This window comes from Metopolophium dirhodum, chromosome 8, assembly GCF_019925205.1.
Source record: "Metopolophium dirhodum isolate CAU chromosome 8, ASM1992520v1, whole genome shotgun sequence".
NCBI classification, from domain to species: Eukaryota; Metazoa; Arthropoda; class Insecta; order Hemiptera; family Aphididae; genus Metopolophium; species Metopolophium dirhodum.
This window is the reverse complement of record NC_083567.1, coordinates 34,373,146-34,396,907: the sequence shown is the minus strand read 5'-3', so window position 1 is coordinate 34,396,907 and position 23,762 is coordinate 34,373,146. Positions and strand designations below refer to the sequence as shown.

The 23,762-nt window shown below is 31.2% G+C and overlaps 1 long non-coding RNA gene across 1 annotated transcript; it reads left to right on the top strand.

Moving 5' to 3' along the window:
- The first annotated feature begins 1,269 nt into the window (after nt 1-1,269).
- LOC132951058 (uncharacterized) lies at nt 1,270-1,947 on the top strand. Its single transcript, XR_009665298.1, has 2 exons — nt 1,270-1,319; nt 1,381-1,947. It is a non-coding gene; the product is annotated as an uncharacterized LOC132951058 (long non-coding RNA).
- The last annotated feature ends 21,815 nt before the right edge of the window (nt 1,948-23,762 follow it).

Genomic DNA, 23,762 nt, shown 5'->3' with positions numbered 1-23,762 from the left:
ATTTATTAACACAGTGTAATCAATGTGATAATATCTTTATATGTAAAAAAAAGTATTAACAGCCATTGGGCGGGACTCGACAAATTTGCGTATTTTTCAATTTAATCTTAACAAGAATACATTTGGTTATTCAAATCTAGAAAATATGTTAACAGCATTAATACGCGTCAGAATGTATTATTTAAATATTTAATGGTATTCTGCATATTATGTCACGGTAACAGTATGACTTTTACATGTTTCTCTAAAACTAAAACAATTTGTTAACGTACTGTGGTTATATTCATATCAATTTCAACAAAATATTTAGTTACTATCCGCGGTAGAGAAAGAAAAAACTATTGTTAAGGCGCAGTATTATATTTTATTAACACTGTGCAGTGAAATATTGTAACGTTATTATTTAGTATTAACACAATAAATCGGAAACACTTTTTAGTTTCCGTGTGTATGTGGGCTGGTTTGGGCGACATTATTATATTTATTTAATCATTGTATATTTTTGATTAATAAACACGAATATAGTTGATGAGTACCACCTACATTAAATATAATACATGAAATATTATGTATTATACTATTTGTGATATGGGCAATACGTGTTTCGGCCAACGTATACATTTTAATAATAATATTATACACACGATTACAACACGAACACGGAATTTAACATAATATTATTATAATATTCGGTAGTATTGGCGTCAACTGTTGTTTACGTTGCGATGTAGAAGAAGAAACCGTCATCGCGGAACGGTGTGTCGGAAAATACAAATGACGGGTCTCGGAAAGTTTTGGACGGGCCGCGAGTAATAGCTGCGCGCCGAAGACGACGGCCATATTACAACTGTTTAAGAGGACGACACACCCGCATGTGTTGTCTTTGTCTTACAAACGCGTAACATACCAAATTTACGCTCAGAAATTCAAGTTTTATGCCATTACCTTAAAAGTTAGAGTAAATCGACCTATTATGAAACTCGATGGTAAGAACATTATCTGTGTTTTGTTGGAAGTTTTTTTACGATACTTCAGTTTTTAAGTGAGTTATTGCGTGTGTAATAAATTTAAATTAAAAATGCTCATGACTCATTTAAAAACTGAATTATCGTAAAAAAACTTCCAACAAAACACAGATAATGTTCTTAACATCAAGTTTCGTAATATGTCGATTTACTCTAATTTTAAAGTTAATGGCATAAAACTTGAATTTCTGAGCGTGAATTTGGTATGTTACGCGTTTGTAAGACAAAGACAACACATGCGGGTGTGGCGTCCTCTTAACGGTTTCAATCGGATCGATCGTACTATATTCAGCGGTAAACAATAATAAGTTCTATATTACACCACATCATAGTATTATTGTTTTCTTATTCACAGCAGTTCATACCGGTACGCTGAATAAATTGTGTTTTCGTCCGAGCGACGACGACGACGACGACGACTACTTCTACAGCGGTAGTAAATCGTGGTCCGTCCGTCCGTCATAATAATAATATAACGTATTATTATTTGTACTACACAGTTTTCCTATCGACTCCGACACGGTTCCGCGGGCGGTCAGTATGTAAGTACCTATGGTAAACTACAATATTATGCGTACACTATTATAATAGACGTACTACCTACGTGGCAATAATAATAACCCGCCGCGATCGAGTCCACAGACAGGTACATAGACGTTATAGTAATGGTGTGTGCAATAGCGATGTCCACCGCGCCGTGGTTCGTCGGAAACGAAGCACTTCACACAGACTTCAGACTCCCGATGGTTAAATCCTACATACAGAATCTCTCAGTCAACTTCTTTGCAGGCCAACTAAACAACGCCAAAAGTGCAAAATATTTCAAACTCAACGACAAGCCTACCCTCCGACGTCTCAAGCGCGGACGTCCTCGTGATGCCCTTTCTCAACGTCAATAATATAATATGTAGGTATATATATATTTAAAAAAAAAAAAAAAATTGTACACCTATAGTTTAACTAATTATTACGATGTCACATTTTATTATCTAGCTATTCGTCTATGCAAATAACTGTAATTTATTGTATTTACTTATTTATTTATAACACCTATTGCATGTTGAAAATTGTCTTTTTATCAATAAGTTAGATGACCTTGATGTCAGTAACACTTTATTAATAATAATAATAAAAAAAAAATAGCGATGAATTTTACATAATATCGTATTATAATATTCCATCTACGGGCGTGTTGTAACGTGCTTGATAATACGCGGTATACCTGGATGATACTTGCCGCACCGTAGTGTGGTCGTCGTCACCAGGTATATGGTACAGTGTCTTTGGACTACAACAACAACAATAATATTATTGTTATGACCATCATCATATTATATTCATACGCATGCCGTGTTCCACGCGCGCCAAGTATAATATCGTATAATATGTATACGCACAGAGGTGACTTAAGCGCACAATACGGGGTAATATCATGGAGGAAAACAAGGTGTTTATTATAATATTGTATGAATAATAATTCAATATCGTGTGTACAGGTATGATAATAATTTATAATATATTGTGTATATTACTATTACGGTGACCTTGACGCTTGAATCGTTATGAATATTATTTTAATCTTATCGCGGTGGGCGTTCTCGCGGTTGTGAAATTCGTGTGCGACTCGGCTACGGATCTGACGAGCCAATGATAATAATTATTAATGTCTCGTACATTTTACACGTTCAGGAGACGGCCACAGTTGCCGTGTGCGCATAAACTTTAACATGACATTAACTTGTCCGAGTTCAACAGGTACGCGTCACATGTAATATCATCATTACTATTATTATATTTATCGTATTATATCGACAGCGTTGTGCACAATAATTATAGCCAATATGTATCATGTGACACGCCCACATAGTACGAGCGTCTTATTAAATAGGTTGTGCAAGCTCATCCACAACTACTTCGAGACGTTTTCGCGAGAATATTATACGTATTTTAATGACTCGTGTGTGTTGAACTTGGTCAGACGAGACACGTGCATATTATAATCTCGTCCGAACCGAATAAATGAATATTTTAATATCTATAACGATGATAAGGCCCGTGTACCTACACCATTGCCAATTCGCACAAGTATAATATATCATAACAAGTTGAATGTCAAGTTCAATATTACTTTTAACTCGACGAGTTTCCATAGACAATAATATAATATAATGTTAAAGACTCGTCGATATAATTATTTAAAACATTATTTACGCTCGTTCTGTATAATTCTACCGTCTAGTAACAAAATATAGTTCATAATATCATTTCGTAGATAGTAAAGATAGTATAATATCCAGTTTATTCAATGAATGAGGACAATGCGAAATAATGACATTTGCAATATTTTATAATTTTTTAATTCCAAAAACCTACTGTTACGACCAAAAATGAAGCAGAGCTCTGACTTAGTTACGCCCAATTACCGCCATAGTATTTTTACCGTGTAAAAAATATTTTTAAATTGAAAATTTTGATTTTTCATTGCCTGCGCACTTTTACCGCGCGCGAATTGGTATCGAATTAACATGATAATTTAAATTTCGCTTAATTTAACCGAGTTAAAAAGACGTGTAATTTATCGGTCCAGCTACGAGTTCAAGTCGGTTTATTACACGGCAACGCAATAATAATAATAATAATATATGTCTATAGGCACCGCAGTATATATACCGCTCGGTGTCAAACCAAACGAAGTATACGAAAATCCGTTGTCGCGCGTGGGCAGACGAGTTAGTATATACATTATTATTATTATTATTATTATTACGTGAAGAGAGGCCACCGCACGCGTGTTGTACATCAGACTTGTACGACCCGGAGCGTCGTGTATGCTATACAATAATAATAATAATACTATATACTTATAAATATAGTACTACCGATATATCTATGTGTGCAGTGTATATATATAGTTTAAAAAGTTATATACTGTACAATCACGACAAGTCGCGCCCACGCCGATCATGACATTATAAGTTCTATACAACCACCGCGGTATAATATTATTATATTATTAAAACAACGGTCGCTGTAGTTCAACCGATACCACTGCACGTGCAATTTAATAATGATATAACACGTTATCGTATGTAAAAGGTATATATTGATAATATACGATAAAGTATCGGATTGAACGCATTTGTTGTGCGATCGTGTAGAAATATAATGTATATTTCAGCTAAAAAAATGTATTTCATCAATGAGCTTAGATGATATTAGGCGAGGAAAACTTTAAAATATAAAAAAAAATGTGATACAATATTATACAAGAACATTTTGCAGCTATTATACCTATAACCGTATAGGTACCAAAGTTACTATATATTATAGATACTATGAGTCTCAGCACCCCATCGACGGAACGCGGATATGGTCGATAAAAGTGCATCATATTTTTGTTATTAATATTAGTTATTAACACTATTATCGCTGTTCATGAGAATGATGAATTTTATTATTGACTACACTCACTATTATATATTTATATAAAAAAATATTATTATAGTTCGGGCTGCACCCGAAGGATTGATTACGCACAAAAGCAATCATTGTTTGAATCATCACTACAAACTCGGGCAGAATCAATTCCGTCTAGATTCGCCCTATACCATGCGTATTGATCGTACTGCATTTTTTGCACATTTTTCTTGCACCGTAGTACAAAAAAATGACCCCTAATATTGTTCAAATTTCCGTAGGAATAATATTTGAAATTATTACTCATTTTTAAGAAATATAATTGATAAGTCGTGCATAACAAATTGGAATCAGATTCCAATAAGGAGATCATATTTGACTATTATTAGAACCAAAACGAAGTCAGATTCGGTGCCATAACTCTATAAGAGAATGTTGTTTTTCAAGAATAACTAATAATCGTGCAGATTATACAATTTATGGTCCCAAAATTACTGAAGCATTGAAGCATATCATATTGTGATAAAGTATCTTAAATCACAATTGTTTGTTACGTCCTAAGTCACTTTATTAAATCCAATATACATAATATGACATATCGTATAGGTACCTATATCATGATTTAAACATACAAGGTTATCGCATAATATAGCCAATATTGTTATCAAACAAAAACAAAATGGCATCGTAAGTATACAGTCTATATCTCAGTACATATTATTGTACGTATGGCCAACACGTCCCCTTACGCTGCTATTTTAATTCCTTAACGTGATAAAAATGATATAGTGGGGATACTATTGCAATAACCTATTGTATATTTAAGCCATGAAGTATATATTATAACGATACCAATATATTATTATGATAATATTATTGAACTAGTTAACAATAGATACTCTGTAATTCAATTTTCCTAATTACATTATTATCGCGTGTCAAGTATAAGACATGATAATGATCCACTACATGATTTTTATTTTTGGCGACATTGCAAATTTAAAAACGTTATTTCTTTGGCTTTTCTTAGAAGAACAACAATAATAAAAACCTTGCAAATATTATACTCCTTAATTCAATAAAAGAATACCAGCGTATATACTGTTCCTGTATATTATTTTATTAGCATGTAATTAAAATTAAAATAAGTCATATTTCTAGCGAATAACACCGGTCTAATTAACAGCGAATTTATAAAATCATGATAATGTACTAAAAATATAGGTTGAAACTTTAAATTTAAGATAATATGTAACCTACGTAGAATAATATTATAACCATTATATTGTATTATAAGAGCTCCAATATTATGCATTGTGCGTACACAACACATTGCATGCAGGTAATAAAAATAACACCGTAGTCCGTACTATGTACCTTATTAATTTTATTTTTTATACTGACCAGTCTTACAATAATTTGGTAATATTGTTGTTCGTGAAATGTGTAATTTTTTTTTTTTATCATAAACGCTTTTGGACGGTAATTTATTTTGAAAACAATAATAACAACCCGACATTATGTTCTTATTTATCGTCTTATCGATTACCTGCACGTGGTGTTAAATTTTTTTCGCAATATCGTGTTTTATAGGCCAGCTGACACGGACAAACGAAAGTCGAGGTCCAGTGACCAGTTTTAAACCGAGTTTACTGACCCGCATCCGAAGGCCTTGTAAACAAAATGAACACGAGTAACCATAATCATATTTTATAACATATAAAATAAAATAACATATGATGTTTAAGAAATTTGAAAAACTTGAGATTGATTGTTTACAAAACGTAATTGTCTTACTAACTATAAGTACCTATCTATAGGTGGCTGCATACTTAAATAGTTACGTTAGATATTATATTAGCACAGGTTATTAGTTAGGTAACTTAGATACGAGTGTACGACGTGGTCATTATATTATTACTATAATAACATGATATTCATTACTTTCAAATTTCAATAAGTTACTACTTACTTTAAACTATTAGGTACGTCCAAATCGTCCAATCAAAAAGAAAAAAATCATTTTCATATGTTGAAGTAAATTCATTATCAACTCGTTGATTTTTTTTTCGACTTCAATCAGTTTGCAATTACCTAATATTTTTAATATTATATTGTCTTAAAAAATATTAGTATAAAAAAATTATTCCATACATAAGTCGTTAGACGACTGCCGATCAAAGATCAAATTGAAAAATATTGTTTTATAAACGATCAGAATATATTGACAAATTATTACAAATATTTACGAGTTCCCAATAAAATAGTCTCCAACAACTGATAATTACAATAAACTACACAATACATTTTCTGTTTGGTTCATATTGATCTGTACCTATATAATAATACAATATTTGGGGGGACGAGGTGGCCGAGTGGTCTAACGCGACGGATTCGGCACAGCCGGTCCGAGTTCGATTCTCGACCACTGGGCGGCATTTTTCTCCGTGCAAGTCACGGTGTCCGGAGAACAAGTGCCGCCATCCCCCCACCCCGGGGCACGGCAGAAACCTACGGGTGCCCCATTAGAAATTCTGCCAAACACAACACACACGTGTACCAACCTTCCCAATATAAAACCTACCAAAACCTACCCAATATAAAACCTACAGTGCCCTCCCCACACCCAATGGCCTATGTTGCCGCGGGTTACCCAATAAAAAAAAAAAAAAAATAATACAATAGTTGAACGGATATGATACAATTGGTTGACTGTGAACAGATATGTACAGTAAACGATGAGTCGTAGAATATTTAATCCGCGCTGAAGTAGGTAGGTACTCAAAACTACACATAATGTTGGACATGCCGTATACTCATAACAATGTGCTGGTAATTATAATGTTAGGTCTGTCCAGAAGACCAGAACTTGTGCGTCGTGTGTGAAACCGTAATATCGTTATTATTGCGCATGGAAACAAAACGTATACCTATACGCTGCAGGTGGTTCGCATAATATTATATTTGCACGCATGTAGGTATGATATTGTAATAACTAATAATTGTCATAGGCGGCACAGGAAACCGCGGTTCTTACACCATGGATCACAATACACACACAATGTAATATATATATATACTACGGGCGATATATTATAGGTACACGTCGTGTATTATTATCGTGATGATGCATCGCGTTCAATAACAATAATTATCATTATTATATGGGACATAGTATATTATATTGTTATATCGCAGTTACCATATCGACCACCGAGCGCATCGCGCACAGGATTACAGTCTACAGGAAGTCGGAGCAGGTGGATAAACCGCCGCAGTCGTATATTATAAGGAAGAGTGAGGTGTTTTTTTTTTTTTCTAAAAAAACAATTTTTTATTTATAAACTGTTTTTCAACCGGACACACCGTTTCCATCGGCTATGCGTGAAAACACACACACACACACACACTGAGGCGCGTGCTGAGTTATGCACTGACGCTCCGTGTCACACACTTAAGTACTGTATACAGTTTACGAGATCCTGCAGGATGTGCTTCCCGTGCAGATTTCCTTCGTGACCGTTATGGTTGTACTTAACGGACGACGGGTGTTTTTCTCCATAGACCATGATAGCGCCTATACCTATATAATAATAATAATAATAATAATATGACTCTGGGGTTAAGCTACAGTCGACACATTCCGGAGGGCTTCTTCTCAAAAGTTGGTTCAAGGTGACGAGGAGGGTTGGGTACACTGTGACCATGACTGTATATGTTGTGTTATATGGACTGGTTATTGCTATTCGAAATAGATCGATTTGACAGTTAAATAAATAGGTGGGTGTAAAATGTATATTTTTTTAAATAGGGTTTTTAAGCATGACCTATAATAACGTAGTTTTACAACACATAAAAACATATAGTTTAATTTATGTGTATCATTAATCAATAATTCAATCCGTTATCGGTCTCACGAATACTCAAATTGACTGCAATGCAGTTTTTCTGAAACAATAACGGATAATCACATTTAGTACGGTCGGTATACATTTTGTGGCGTTTGAATCAAAAAACTACGTATTTTCAGGTCTCCGTGGAGCATTTTTTTATTTTTATAGATTTAAGCTAACCATTCGTTCGAACCAAACGATTGTTAAAAATAATATATTATTGTTGTTTGGTTGCGTGTTGTCTGTGTATATTTTATTCGATTTGTTATACGGTCGTACGATATTAATACATATTTTAATTGCACAATAATAATATGTCAGGGCAATAATAACAATATGTCACGGCAGTGGGCGTTAAGAATACAACAACCAATATAACGAGCTTTCAAATTCGGAATTTATGTCAGTGAATCTAAACTTGGCAAACCACATGAATCATTTCAAATCATCGGGTGGTATTTTTTTTATTATAAATTTCGTCTTATTTTCTATAACTTATTCTGTAAGCTTACATGATGCACCTATTTTTATTTATATATATGTATAATATATAATATATATGTGTGTGTTTTTACAAGAGAGTTGGTGATTATCAATAAGCTTCGTTATCGAAACAAGTAAACGACTACCTACGACAAAATCAAAATATTAATACTATATAAAAGTATAATTTACATTCAAATATGAAACCTAAAAATAGAACATTCGATCGAACTTTAATACATTTGGGTAGTTTTGACGAACGAATATCATTAGAGAGGTTATGTATAATATGGTTAATCTGGATTCTAAATTCTAGAATAACATAATAATTATACCTAATTAGAATCTGAGAAAACCAAAAAATAAACCTCAGGATTGTGTATGTTTTTGACGAGACAATTTACTTTAAGTTGAATAAATTAAATTATCATAAAAAAAATTTGATATTTTTCAATTATTATCAACCTCCTATCATAAAACAATAATTATCAATAGCTATAATAATATTTATATTATAAAATATAATATAAAGTAGTGTAGTGTTTCATCATTTTTGTTTATATTATTAGGTACATAGTTTTTTTTTCATAATTTAGATTTTGAGTGTAGCTCACTCATTACATACCGTGTTTAAAAAAAAAAATTGGTTGTGTGTATTATTAATTATTACATGTCGAAAAAATTAAAATGTCAGTTAATTTTAAAATTTGAGAGTAGTTTCTTGTATCAAATAAATAATAATATCAATATCGCAATATGGTATGTAAGTATTAGACTATTTATTTTCACTAATTAATAGTAGGCATCTATAGGCATTTTAAAGTTTTTCTTACAGAAATTAAAAAAAAATGTTATATAATAAGCGTTTAAGTTCTAATTTAGATAAAATTCATTAAAATCACGTAAATAATAGAATTATTTTGTATTTAAAATGCATCATGAAAAAATATAATTATTAATTTTCAATTTTAATAGCTAGAACTTGACAATTTAATATAAAGTTCTTTATAAGTTGTTATTATAGAATTTAAAAAATATATCAAAGATACATATAATACTATGCATGATTTAAATTTATAGATATTCAAAATTATCATTTTGCTAACTTTGAATAAACAAAAATAAATATTTTTTCTTACGTTGTTGTTAGTCTATGTCGTTACTTATAATCTTGTAGGTAAATCAAAAAATATTAATCGTTAAGATTTGAAAAAATGAAACTTTTCTCCATTTCTACGAATATTACTATTTACTATAATATACTATAAATATACTTACAGTATGCACAATAACATTTTTTAAATATTTTAACTATTTAATGTACCTAAAGCTATTTCTGCAACGACATATTATATTCTCACCGTCATCAATTGGTTAAAAATCTGGGTGGCTAGAAATATCAATTAACACATAATAATAACAATTTATTATACTTATTACGAGGTCAAGTTAGGTTGAGGGCTTCGGGAGTTTTTAGACTGCCCCCCCCCCCCCCCCAATTTACGTCTATGCTCACTGTTCTACCATATTGACTTATAGCAACAATGTATGATATCAACTATGTATTATAATATATGTGATGTTTTATAGGAAAATATATTTTAGCATTGAGTACTAAAAACAAAAGTAATAATTATTATTATATTATATGTATTATTAATATAAAATATCCTTAGAAATAAAGACTGATATACTGTTTCGGCTCAAAATTATTCTTAATTCTTGTGTAAGATTTATCGCTGAATTGAAATGTTTTAAACTTATGAATTACGGCGACCCACTCAATGAAGAGGAACACTCAAAATCTACTATGCAGAATAGCTTTTATTATTTATAAATAAGATATTCCAGAACTATTAATACATATTATGTAATATAACTGTTATATATTAAAAGCCACATGTGTTATTTAAACCAGCTAAAAAAATGTATATTTTCGTGCTATACATAAAAAGTGAAATGGTCGTTCAATAGAGATAAATTCTGTAAAATATATCGGATAAAGTTGATTTATTAATTAACGTTGAATATTAATTAGATTGTTGAGTAAGTCTCAAAGTTTAAGGACGACACGTCGGATGTTGATAATATAATAGGGAATAATAAATTACGAGACACCCTGTATAATAGCATAGTACCTACGTCCAATAGTTATTATAGCGGTAATAAATACTCACAATTAAACTGTTATTACCCGAGCAACAACTATGTGTTTGATTAATGTCCCTACAATGTAAATTTCGTGTTTTCACATTGATTGATGAACATATTTTTATTTATTTTTTGTTTTAGTTTATAGTCGATTGTAATGATTTTATTATTGCCTTTTTTTCACAACGAATAAATCAAATATTAAACCGTAAACGACGATTGTTATCTTGTTACTCTATTGTCTTCTACTCGTGGCAATTAATAATACATAATGACACTAGAATAAGAGATTGATAGTGATAATATAGTAAAACCTCAACGATTGGCGCCATTTAAACACGATAAATAAATATCGGTTTATCGCGATTGATGATCGTTTGACACTGTCTTGACGCACGTGGGACGGAAGAATCCATTTTTATAAGTTAAAACGTACTTGCAATCATACATGTGATTTTTTATATATTTTTTCAGTAGACTCTGCGTATTTGTGTTTACTGTTCTAGTATAATATAGAGATAACGCTAGAACGGTGTGAGTTATTATATTATATTAATAATGTATTATAAAAACGCTAAACGTGTTCAGATTTAGGAATTTTAGCCTGTGCCCTACCAGTCACTGTGATTATACTTGTTAGGAAACCGACGACGGTTATTATTGTTTTATATACTCAACGCGTATTACGATTGTTGATGAGATATATTAATAATATATTATCATTATTTATTATATTCTTTTCGTAACTTTGTAGTAGGTTATAGTACTCGTAGTACCTACTATGTATTTTCGATGACTTCGTACGCGCCCTTCCGAACTCAATTTATATTCATGGTTTACGACCATGGGAATAATAATGATATGGGTAAGGCACATCAGTGTGTCAGTTATATTATAAACATTACATGGTACATGGTTTTTTTTAAATTGTTATTAATAAAATAATATTTATTCTGGCTGTGTTGGTTGGCTGGTCAGCCGGTACTCGTGTAATAATAATTGTATCGGATAAGAAAGGCTTCAAACTAAGTAGGCACACCTAATTATATTTGGAAAATTATAATCTTCGACTAAGGTTTGATTATAAACTAACCAAATCGAACAGTCATTGATGATGAGTACTTGTAGTAGGTACATCCTATAGATTAGGCACTTATTTAATGGACATCAGTGTTATTAATTGTTTTTGTATAATATAAAACTGAGTAGCATATTGCATATCCAATATCCATGCATAAGCTAAACTAGATATTTTAACTGGACTAGGACAAAAAACATTTCAAAATGTTATTGTCCTCCATCCACACAAATTATGCATAAATTCTTTATTTGTCTGATTCGTGACTGTTAATTCTTAAAATGATGCCACGACCTAGCTTAGTGGGTATAAATGTATGAATCTCTCAATACTCAATAGGTAGGTATATACATATATATAGATGGAACATTTAACTCATTTACCGTGTAATCTTTATGGTTTGTTTTTATAAATATCAATAATTGTAAATTAACTTTTAATTGTTGTCCTTAAACTGTTTATTTCCTAAGGAAGACGCCATACAGGCCTCGTCCTGACCCTTATAGTTTTACCTATGTGTACGCGTATGTGTTATAAGAACGCAAAACTTATACGATTTAGGTACTTACGTGTAAAACATATTTTTATTTTTTTTAAATTTGGCTTATGTTAAATTATATTATAGTTTTGCTGCCTTACACTGTATTTGTTATGACTAACGATGTTCCTTATTCTCAAGGAATCTCTGTATTATTTTCACACTTATAATCCTTTTTTTAGCGGATGGATGATTTTATTTTTATTACAAAATAACGACTCGCTAATTCTGACTATTCTGAGAATAAATTTGCAAATAGTACAAATTACAATAATTATTAACTAACATGAATTAAAAAAAAAAAACATTTAGTGTTATATTATACATCTATAATAATTATATATTATGCAGGGATAGCCTATATACTTAACCTGTTCCATTCGCTTACTTTATTGTATTATACAAAAAGTTACAATGTAAAATATAAATATAACATTACAATGTAATAAAAATAATTACACAGTTTTAGGAAAGATCGTGGAAACAACCTTGAACCAATTAAATACGCTCGGTAAAATACCGTGGAATAATAAATAATTATACTGTAATTAATACGAGAGTGTGAAATCATACAACCACTAACCGTTGAATGATCATCATTACAACCATCTACGTATCAATATTGTATACGGACGAACCTTAAACCATTATATGACCTACAAAGAACAGTATGTATTGGTAATATTTTTTTATTTTTTTTTTTTGCAACGTCAGTTGATTTTCGTTAAGGGTTCGACTCTTGGTCCTTAAAAAAAACCTAAAGGAACTAATAAACATAGTTACATAAAACATTTTCAACGAAAACATCACAAAAAAACAATAAAAATATTTTATTAACAATAAAAATGAAATAAACCTTGATAAAAATTAAAAACACAATATCACTCATTCGTGGTATAATGTTTAAACGTATACGTTTTAGTTTAGTTGTTTACAAACGCAGTCCAAATATAATCTTTAGATTAAATACTATTTGTTTTAGATAGGTTAGGTTAGGTTAGGTCTATATTGTAGAATTTCTGTAGGATATCGGTTGAGTGATATCATATAAAATATTTTATTTTTTGCTAATTCATTATACTGTGTTTTTTTTAAATGAATTTTTTCATGTACATGAATAATTATACATCGTAGAGATCTTAAATGTGATTAAATAATTGTATGTTTGTATGATATGTGATTTCGCAGCAATGTATCCAATATCAAAAACCATATGCGATGAATAGAACAAAATGTTTTTAATTTGTTCGTTGACGACAAGATTATTAATTAATTATGTTTGGGTTTTTTTTTACCAAGACATTGATTATTGATTTGCATAAAATGGATGAATAATTTGGTAGACATAGAACGATAATCGATATGTACTTATTAGGTATTATTACTGTTACATACAAACGTAACAAAATATATACAGTATTTTTCAACAGTTTTGTAAAAATATTAAACTTGGTGAAATTCTAAGATATTTCTATACTTACGATGTCATTTGGAGTGTAATAGAGTTTTAGGATACATGTTCAGTTAAGAACCAACCTCAACTGTTTTTACTTTTTTATATTAAATAGTATAGTATAGAATATTGTAAAATATTTAAATTATATTGTAATGTATACAATGATCAAATACAATATGTTATTATATAGGTATAGGCATTATTTTATATTCGTGATACGCGAAAAAATCGGAATTCAAATGACATCAAAGATATTATAATACTGTTTCTGTGATAGTAAAAATACTGGAATACCAAACAAATAAATGGCTGATAAAATGTGTTTGTATTGTACACCTCTATTTTATTAATTTTATGCCTTACACATCAAGTTGATATTTATTTTCATTTGATATTATAAGTTCAGCAGAAATTTGCCAGTTTACGGTCGGTGGACCACCCTGTACGTACACAAGTAAGTAAGTTATACTCGAACGAGCGGCTAGGGCATTAAACTAAAACGTCGGACGCGATTCAATAAACTGCCTCCAAGAGTTGTTTGGCCAGAGCCGCCGCCGCCGCCGCTGTCGCCGCCCTCGTGGGAAATATAAACTCCAAAACTAATGGACGTTATCCGAAACGTGGCCGTCTGAGGTTTCCCGGAGGGCCCGACATTTCAGTGTTTTTAGTGGCTTATTTCTTATTTCTTATTTTTTTTTTTTTTTTATATACACATTTTCCTAAGTCATAAAAAGTTGGAGAACGAAATCGGAATGTACCAGTGAGGTGTAAACAATTCACATGAGTTTTTTGAACATGTGCGTACCTTTATAGGTACAACTGTATCGACCGCTCACTTAGTTTGACCGTGTTATTAACATTCAGTCGGCGTGTGCATTGCGCCTAAGTTGAATCGAATTTTCCGGAATTATGTCATGCGTATACCGCTGTGGATAAAAGAAATTGAAGATGATCGTGATTAGTATGTACACTATTAAAACGTACAATTTTATCGAAGTGTCACGTGTGCAGATATAGAGGTATCGCGGACAAGCGATATAAATATTATATAATACAATATGTATTTAAAATCTAAAACGTTTTCGCGGTTTACCTAAATTGATAGAGGTACGCGGTGACGTGTAGTATACGAAAAAAATTGTGTATAAAAGTAGATATGTTATAATATATTGTTTGCATCAGCATGGTAAAAATTCGATAAAGTTTCCATTTTAAAATATTAAAATATTAATTTAAATTTAACTTATTAACAAAGTGTGTACAACTCAGGTGTTTTAATTATTCATTTAATATGTACGTTTACTGTAACATTATTTTATAGAACCATTTTTCGTAATAAAATTAAAGTATTTTATAACCTCACGTAATATATACAAAATTTGTATTACTTTTAATATTTTATAATTTCTTGAGTAAGTCATTATTATTATTTTTTAATTATTCAAAAAAAGTAAATTAAAGTTTACCAAAAAACTCATAAAAGTTATCTTATCTAATTTAAATTTAAATTTTATTTAAACAAAATCAAGAAATCTCTGTTTTTCTAAAATAATATAACGAATGATATTACTTACCGAGTCTTATATTTTATTTTACCTCATAAAATGTACAAGACAATTAAAATACAAACATATAGACACTAGTGACTATAGTCTATGCTCTATCTTATAATATATAATACATAATTATACATTATTATGATTTATAACATATACTAAATACTTATACTTATTATGTATTATTATAATGCATAATGATGTATAATACTATTGTATATATATATATCCTCCCTAAGATTAAATAAATAATATATATTTTGTAACACGTATAGAGACGAGGATATTCATCTATTTATTTTTAAATTTTGGTACGTGACAATACATACTTTCTGCGATAAATCAATAAATCACTGCGGGTCGCCATAATGCAACAAAATTACACATACCTACACAAAGGCACAAATAGGAAGATCATGTTGTAGGCGACGAACGGACTCGTAAAAACCGAGTTCATCGACCAAGAACAATTATTATTTTATTTTCTACGCCTCGGGACCGATTCTTCCGCGACGGAGAAAACACGAACGCATCTTTATACCTAATAATAACAATAATATTAATAATAATAATGATGAACTGGGCAAACGTGAGGATAAAAGTCCTGCATTTACGCGGCGCTACCACGTACAAAATGTTTGTATATATTGTATTTGTACATACCTGTATTATTATACCCGGGTATAAACCATTGTATATAATATAATATTATATAGTGTATGTATTATATACCGTACCTTTAGGTATACGCATAGCCCATGTCGTCTTTTTTTATTTTCGGAAATCCAATACGCATTTACCCCATTAAAACCGTTCGAGCGAAATATCGTGGTCGTCGTTATAATATAGGTTTAAAAGTGGAAATACCCGTCCGCCATACATACAATATGTGATTTCTCCGGGGGCACGGTATAATATACATATATACGTATATATTATATTATGTCCATATATAGGTATATAATATACAATATATACATCATTCATGTATGTATATATCAACTTGCTCGTCACCGTGGCGGCGGCGGTCTACAACACAAGGTGTACACTAACCAGTCTTATTTATTATTATTATATACATTATTAACATACAGGCCACACCGCATACGCTACAGCGCATCCTTTCGGTGTTTGTATTCTGTTATTTTTTTTTTCATTTTTACATGTATGTGTACACTGGCGGTGGTCACGTCTATCGGTTCGATATTTTTTTTCTGTGTAAATATGCATTTTTTACCCGCGGCGTTCAGCCTTTACATATTGATTGAATTATTATTGTCACACACACACACACACGAACACCGGACACAATGAGAACGACAAACCCGGAGGTCCCCATACAATGATCCGTTCCGACACGTTTATATATATACCGCACGCGGTCGCCGCGCTTGGAATAGAGTATTAGAGCTTAGAGTATAATATTATGGTATGGCTCCGAATCTGAAAGACTTTTGGCCGCTGCCGCCGCACGACACACACCGTAATAAAAAATATTATTATTGTACACTCCCGCACGATTCACGATCATCGTTTTCCGCTAGAATATCAAAACGTTTCGTCCGATGTGTGTTTTGTACACGCTGTTCGAATTTACATATATTATTATTATATTACATTACGCGTCCGTAAACAGTGTTGATCAATACGGTCGGCAGTCGGTAACAATAATTATTTCAGTTCGTGACCCTCTGGTTTTCGAAAAACCGATCGTAACATCGGTTTTCATTTTGATTTTCTAAGACTATAACCGTTCCCGGAATCGTAAGGATGTATTTGTAAGCGTTTAAAAGTTTGAGCCAAAAAGAAAAAACTGTACGCAATATCCAAACCAAAATCGTTGGAATTTTATTTTAATATGGTTTCAATCAATGTTTAACCATTATTTGCACTCAATGTTTTCCTTGGGGAATGTGACCGTACAACAAAATAACGATTCTATGGTAGTACTAACGAATAAAATATTCTTAATATGAAATAATCGTATTATTTTATGAAGGTTATATCGTGTTTAAATGCATTAATATTTTTTAATGTTTATAATATAATGTTTTACTATCTATTATTTACGATGAGTTTAGAAAGAAGATTTAAAATCTGTTCAATCGTTTTTTTTTTTGTTGATAGAAACTTTTTGCTATATTTCTAGAATCATACAACTTGATAATGTTTTTGTCAGAGGTCCTAATGTCAGTAGTATAAATTCTGGCGATGTGGCTAGTATACAGAAGAGCTAGTTGTGTATTAACTTTGGTGCCAAACTATCTACTTTCCATCTCAAAAGAAACTCGTGACCGAGAACGAGAACAACCCTCTCCAGCCGTTTTTTGGGCGGATGGGAAGTCATCTGTACTCATCAGTCGTGCGCGTGTGATCGATGATCCGAGAAACATACAATTTTATTATTATTATAATATTATTAATTCATTTTGTAATTGTTTTTGATAAAAGTATTTCTGATTCTATTTTGTTTAACTCTGTCGTAGTAGTCTTTACCGACATTACCGTTTCACCCTGACGTTGTTTCAAAACCGGTTAATTTGTGGTCTGCAACGACTAAAGGTTCAATTCCATAACGTGTGCATAACATTATCATAAAGTTCATAATATTATTAAAAAATAAATGAATCAGTCGTTCGAGAAGCCCGATTAGTCCCAAAACCCAAAGTTTCAGAAAAATTAAAATAATTTTTCTTACTAATAGGGTATCTCTAATTTTCTAAAATTCGTACAGCTATTAAAACTATTTTAAAAGATAGACAAGCCGGAATTTTCTTAAAATATTTAGATCTACATATCAAAATTCCAAACCTTCAATGAAAAGGATTCCATATTTTTGGACTAGTAGGCTTTCTCAAACGACTGTTTAAAATATTATAGAGATATAACAGCAGTTAAAAGAAATGTATTATTCAAGATAATTATATTAAATCAAAGTCTACAGCATATTTTTTTTGTTCAGTTAATCACATTAGAGCACGTGGAAATTAGCCATTAAAACAACATAAGGATAGCAAAATTATAGTTAAATAAATATTATACCAATTGGCGACCGCTTTATTAAAAAAAATAGTGGAAATCACTTGTAGCTGTGCATACAAAGTGATAATATAGATAGAGAGATGGTTTTTGGTAATTTTTAAATCAATTATTAAAGTAAATAAAACGTAATACAACTTCTAATTTTAACTTTAAAAGTAAATAGTAATTTATATTCTGATTGCGTGTAATTGTATTCATTCAACTTGAATAAGATATTTTGTAGAACTTTTCCAAAATTAAAGTCGATTATAATATCATTACGTAAAAATGTAACTTTTACGACGTCATTACTAAGGGCATTTAATTAAAATTATTCGTTCATAAATTGTATTGAGTATATTCATAATAAATACCGTTCGAGAATTAACAGACTATCACGATCTACTTATATACAGTATAGTTCTTTTTGACATCCATCAACTATTGTCTATTAACACCAATAATAATATTTATCAGAATATTATAATATTTTCAAATTCGTTATACAAGTACATAATAACATAGGTATTAACCATTCCTCCGAATTATTTATCATTTGTAATTTACATAAATATATTTTATAGGGGTTTAAAATAGAGGATGTTTGGTTCGAGCATCGCGTGGAGCGTTCTATTTTTCATTACTATTAAGTCCCTGATATTATGGTGTGGGGTTGGTGAATGATGATTATTTTCATTATATTATTTATATTTTTTTTTCAAAGCTTTACAGACTTCCTGGTAATAGGATTATTTATTTGGTTACAAAAGAAGAAACAGGAAACAGGTTTATATTATAGCCACAAGAAAAATCATTGAAACTCGAATATAGTATATATAATAGGCCTTTGAGTGAAACAGTAGGCAGAATTTAAGTTAACGCAGTTTCCGGTTGGACAGAAAACGTTTCTTTCGGTTCTATACGTTGTTTCATTATTATTTCTTTGTTTTTTTTTTCCATTGCGTAAATCCATCTAAAGTAATACAAATGGTAAATATTAAAAAGTCTTAAAGGTTTAAAAACTATAAGACCACTATAATTCCGTTTTTTTATGTCTCTTGTTTAGTTATTTACTGTTAATGACTGAAATTATATTTCACTCAATTCATAATTGCCAAATAATAATTAAAAACCATTTAACAGTAAAAACTTTGTGCATTAAAATCAAATCCTTTAAATCAAAAATGTTTCAACATTTGTAAACCATGAAAAATTTTGAATGGTACAATGTATTTTAACTATATGTATATACCAGATACCTAATAAATTAGGGACCGGAATTATATTCTTTAAAAAAAGCCAATATAAGATGCTAATATTCTCTTAAAAAGTTGAAAATATTCTTCCAATATTCTTAAAAAATCATAATAAAATATGCTTTTTTGTTAAAATATTCTCTTGAAACTAAAAATATGCATTTATAGGCAAAATAATACAAAAAGAAGAAAAACGTTCAGTAAATGTATGTGTAGATATTATTTTTGTAAATTTTTTTTCAAACATCCGTACAAAAAATAACTCTATTATTTATTATACGAATATAGTACATAAAAATAATATTATAATATGATATAGGGAAATATTATAGGCAATGGTGCAGTCTGGAAGCGTGGAGCTTGACGCTTTACGTCTATCGGAATTATAAATTTGGCTCGGGAGCCTCGAAGTGATTATAAAACGGTGCCAAGCTCGGTCGACTTCCTGGAACATCGCATCGCATCGCATCGCGTGGACCCGGCCGTTGCGGGAGGTAAATTAAACCTGAAAACGAACGAGCATATTATTATTATATTAAATATTAAAACATGGCGTCATATATAGATGCGCTGTCGGTGGCGATATTACATTATTTATCACGCTGGCTGACTGGCGGCGCAATTAAATTTGTAACGTTTCCATCGACTCTGCGATGATTTAACGCGCGAGCGATTACAGCCAAATGCCGACCGCGACGGCGACGGCGCTGCACGAAGGTCTCGATTTGTCGGGCGAACCACGAACACGGTACGTGGTAGGTAGTGTTGCGACTAGCAATGATATTTATATAGGTACCTCCGGTACCTTCCTCAAAACGGAATATTGCTTAAATGCGTACGACGACTGGAGTCTTCGTAAAATAATAACAATATTAAACGCGAAGAATGGAGGCGGACGATTTTTCAACGGCCACGTCGCGCTGACGAAAGCGGACGAAAAATGTAAAACATCCGTCGACGCAAAATATATTGTACGCATTATATACAATATATACACATAAATGTAAATGAATAAAATATTATAATAATATTATGCCGCTGGTACCGCCGCCGTCGCCGTTTCGAATGAAAACACCACATAGTATAATAATAATATTATAACAACAACTATAATAGCGGATGACGAGCTGAGTGCGATAATGAACGCAATTGTCCCGACTGCACGGGATTGAAGATTTATATATATATATAACTATACTATATTATAGTATAGACAGTAATACGGAGGTAGGCAGGTACCACACGTATTATTACTGTAATATGTGTGCGCACTGCACATAGATGACTGCGTTATATAATAATTATTATAATAATACAATACTCGTGCACAGACTGCGGTGCAGGTGGTTGATGTTTTTGATTGCAAATTCAGATACCTCGTGCTCTGATACGCCAAACTCCAAATTATCGTCGTAATAATAATTCGATTTCGGATCTAATTTTGTGCACCGCGGAAAACACTGTTCGGTGACCAGTTCGCCCACAAAACGACAGTTTAGTAACAGCATGTAGGTCATAGAGTAAGATTATAGATGTAGGTATACTAAAATATACGTTATTTATTTTATTGTTTAACGACATTTGGCTTTTTACAATATAGAAATATATTATAATATAAAAATATAAATACAAAAGTAACAATATATTACCAGCCGGCTGTTAGGATGGTGCGCCGTGGCTATGAGCACCGGCACTTGTTTTACAGTCGATATTGTCATTGTTGATTTTTCATATTAATATTAATACGTACTATTTCATTTATTACGTTTATAATATGTTTATCGCTGTATCTCACTACTCATGTTATCTATATTAACTTTATAATCTTCTAACGAAATAACTAACTGTGAAATTCGGTGTGTGTACAACCCTGCACTCTATTAATGTCACTGTAAATTATATTGGGCTCTCAGCCCGTAAATAAATAAATAAATAAATAAATAAATATAATAACAGTAGTTGTTTGACTTGAGAGAGTAAACTTAATGCGTATGTACCGCAAAATCGTACAAAATGATACGATGGTACGTTTGGGTTTTTACGATTACCTTTTACCGTCGTTCGTCAAGTATACTCGGGCCAATAAATATATTAACGAATTCATACGCCCCCGCCCACCGCATTCGACTCGCATTTATATTATTGCTTTTACAGTGCATTGGTTTCATCACGACCGTTTTCCCGTAGCTTCTCGAGTACGTAACCGTCGATCGTTTATCGGTTTTGTTCGCCCGGAAAAGCGATATCATTACAATGCGTTATGGTTTCCATTGGATTCAGCCGTAGGTGCACGTCCCGGTCTAAGTACCACTCGGAAAAAGTAGCGATCGCGGGATGAGTATTGAAAAACATATTGATGGTCGCACATAAATAATACGAATGCAACGATTGCATTTCTAAAGTATTTTTTACTTTATTTTTATACACCTATTTTATTGTTCAGCATTCTCAAAACGTTTTATCGTTTTTTTGAAAATATTTCGACAAACAAATACATTTTAATTTGGATTCACTTGGCGCAATATATTCAAACGAATTACCCAACTCAATAATGTAATCGGTTGTATGAAAATCGATGATGAGAAGCGTATTTACATTAAAACAGCTGAGGATATAGATCTTTTGTATAATATTATTATCGCGAATATAAAACAATTACAAAATTGATTCTGCTTGAAAGTTAAACAAGCCATACATAATATTACCCCGTACATACCTTAATTAATTGTTTGATCGCATAATATATACTTATACATAACGTAAGTTATATGCTGTTTACCAATTATTTTTATACCATTCCTGTGAGGCAGTGATACGGATTTATTGAGAAATAGTATCCGTGCAGGTTGGTTACAGTAATTTATTTTTTCGGTTAACCGGCTTAAATAATTTACATAATTTGCGTTACTTCCGACACAAAAAAAAATAATGGGGGAAACCCAAGAATATCGTAGGCTTACTGCGTTTGCGTTTAAGATTTATAAAGCCTAAAATGATTATGCATCCGGTGATATTTAAAAAAAAAAACAGCATTTCGTGCAAAAACAACGAAGATACACGAAAATCTTTTATTATCCCATTGTGATCATATTTTGTTTATAAAACGCCATGTATAGTCTCCAGTGGGATTTTTAAAGTTTCATAGGAATATCTACCTCTATATATTTAACGAGTATTGTAAAGAATGAAAAATGTTGTGCGTCACAAATACAGAAATCGTCGTCATGGAACCAGCATTTATCCGAAATACCTAAAATAAATTAAATACCTTTGGTCAAATGAACTCCAAAAAGATGTCTTATACCATAACCGGTATAAAATATCTCTCTAATGTGAATAATATTGACATTATGAAAAATAATATTTAGTTCTAATATATAAATAATAGATTTTTATAAAACACTTATACTCGATTAAGATAATATATTATTAATTATTTAACTACATATTTTAGATTTAAAATATATTTGAAATACTTATTTTAGTTAATAATATTATTAACCTGATGCCGAAATTACGAATATTCACAAGGTCGTGTTTACACCTAAGATGTTAACATTTTAATCCATCATCCAGTCGAAAGTTTTTTAATACTTTTCCGTATTTACAATATTTATAAACGGTCCAATCGTATACACACAAAAAGTAACTAGGGGTAGATTGTTAGTGAAAGAAACGTTTCGTGGATCGTATCAGACGAAACGAGAAATGTACGGGCGCCTTTACCCACCGTACGAACCCAAACACAGAACTTCCAACATAAATAAACATATTATTGAATTATACACGTATTTATATCGTTATCGACTGCATTGAAACCAGTATTTTTATTTATTCGTTTAAAAAATCATTATTCGTTACAATACGCGTAGGACAGTAAAGGCCATT